Raw genomic sequence first — 2,781 nt, 5'->3', positions numbered from 1 at the left:
TGTTTAGAAGGGTTATGAATTTATCACTCAAATCCTAGAACATGCATCACGCTACCATAGGCTTGAAAAAATTCTAGTTAGCAATCACAATGCAGTAAACACATACATTTTTGGAGGACTTTCGGGTTGTAATGGGGATTAGGTAAGGGTAGGACATTTTGGAATAGTAGGCTTTACCACTTGGAGTTAGGCATACATTTCCACCTTATTCTACCATTTTTTTTTCTTCACCTTTTCATTACACAGGGAAATCGATTTCCCAATCGATTGGATGGGTAAACAGGGGCTTGGCCAAATTGACAAAATCGATTAGCCAATCGATTTCGTAATCAGTTTTCAAAAATCCTTTAAGAAATCGATTGCCCAATCGATTGGGCCTTAAGTCAGGGACTCAGCCATATTCGACCAAATCGATTTGGAAATCGATTGGCTTAAAACCAGGGGGCTCAGTACTCACTCAATCGATTTCCCAATCGATTGATTTCAGCCCAGGATTCTGTTTTCATTAAAATCCTTCACCCCAATCGATTTCCCAATCGATTGGCTCAGTGAAAATCCTCAGTTTGAGTTAGATGTTTGATTACTCATTAACTTATCCATGTCTTGATTTGTTATGTTTTCATTAGGGGATTGAGAACTTCATTTTGTTTTCATTTTTAATTGGCAAAGTATTGTATGAACTTTTCGCATATTGAAAATCCTGCTAAGGTGCATGCTTAGTTGAAAAGTTATTTTTAGCATTTAAAACTTAAATGTTATGTGTTAACTGTTATTTTCGGTTGGTGACCTTTACAATTATTGTGGAAATCTGGGCTTTGCCCTCAGATGAGAGTCAGGACGATCCTACCGATTCGTACCCTACGGACGGGAATGGAGATGGGAACGCTTGACTGCAGCTACGTTAGGAGAATCTCACGGGGCGCGTGGAGATCACTCCGGGTGTTTAGTTGTGTTGTAAAATGATCAGATTAGGTTGACATAGAGGGATCAGATGTCTTTCTTTTGTATTGCATTTATTTTAAAATGGAAGACTGTACCTATACTAATATTGTCAGCTTGACATGTTATTTTCGATGGGTTACATGTACCATTTGTTGTTGGGTGAATGGTTTGGATTTATAATTGGAGTAACTTTTCCGCTGCTTGTAAATTATAATGACTCAATTATTTATCCAAAGGCATTTCTTTATTTATTTCCCTGCTTTATTTTAAATTCTTTTGAAAAAAAAAATATACCCTCGCTTTGAAAAACGGGGTGTCATACCAAACATCAAAACTAAGAGAACTAGAAATTAGAGACTAAAATTGGAACTAAATGGAGTAAAATAAATCTGAAATGCAATAAATAAATACAGTGCAAAGGATATAAAATTGGGTTGCCTCCCAATAAGCGCTCGTTTTGCATCTTGAGCTTGACGTCTCAACTACTGTCAAGGTGGCATATATGACAGGAAGAACACATCATCCTTCTCACCAAGAGATACATATTTCAAGTGAGGTGGCAATTGCTTGAGTGCAGCCGATGGCGTATCTTTCTTTTTCTCTACATATTCATCTTCATTCATTTTCAACCCCTCCCGTGTAGTGGGGAAACGGGGGGAGTAAGATGGTGATGCTTCTAACATGGCTAAAACCACTTTCACCTTCAGATCTTTACTTTCTTTAAAAACATCTTGGGGTAGGCATACCACTCTTTCTAATGGCATAATGTGTCCTTGATGTTCACCTTCTCCATCGAGTATCGAATTAAAAATCTCAATTCGGTGGCACCCTTCTCTTTCTTTTGAATGTTCCATGGCTTTTAAAATATTGAATATAACTGTTTCCTCATTTACCTTTAAGGTTAAGGTGCCATCGGTTACATCAATCATAGCTCGCCCTGTTGCTAAGAACGGTCCCCCCAAAATCAAAGGAATGTCATTGTCTTCCTCCATGTCTAGTACCACGAAATCCACTGGAAAAATGAACTTATCAACTTTAACCAACACATCTTCCACCACTCCATAGGGGTATTTCATTGAGCGATCCGCAAATTGTAGCATCAGCAGTGTGTCTTGGACTTTTCCAATGCCCAGTTTTTTGTATATGGAAAGGGGCATAAGACTTACATTAGCCCCAAGATCACACAGAGCCTTCCCAAAAGTTCTATTTCCAATGGCACACGGGATTGAGAAGCTTCCAGGATCCTTGAGCTTCGGCGGCAGTTTTCTCTGTAGTATAGCACTACATTCTTCGGTTAGCATCACTGTTTCACCGCCGATTTTTCTTTTCTTTGATAGAATCTCCTTCATGAACTTGACGTATGTTGGCATCTGTTCTAGTGCCTCTGCAAAAGGAATGTTAATTTGTAATTTTTTAAAAACATCAAGGAACTTACCGAATTGTTTTTCTGTTTCTTCCTTTTTTAACCTTTGAGGAAACGGAAGTCGAATTTCTGGTTTTGGCAGTGGTTCCCTTTTTTGTACCACATGTTCTTCCTCCTTTTCAAGAGTGGTGTGCTCTTCCACTAAGGTCGGTGTGACTGTTTCTTCTGAGTGGGTCGAGCTTGAAGTGCTTACACTTTGTTTGACTTTAAGTGGTACTTGTTCACTTACCTTGCCACTCCTTGTTGTCACGGCATTGACATAATTTCGTGGATTCGTAACTGTGTCACTAGGCAAATGTCCAGTCGTTCTTTGTGCCATTTGTTGAGCAAGTTGACCCATTTGAGTTTCCAGATTCTTTATGGATGCAGAGTGATTTTTCTGGATGGCTCTTGACTCTTCAATGAAAGAACTTGTG

This window comes from Cicer arietinum, chromosome 5 (genome assembly GCF_000331145.2).
Source record: "Cicer arietinum cultivar CDC Frontier isolate Library 1 chromosome 5, Cicar.CDCFrontier_v2.0, whole genome shotgun sequence".
Classification (NCBI taxonomy): Eukaryota; Viridiplantae; Streptophyta; class Magnoliopsida; order Fabales; family Fabaceae; genus Cicer; species Cicer arietinum.
The sequence above is the reverse complement of the archived record's forward strand: the minus strand, read 5'-3'. Positions refer to the sequence as shown.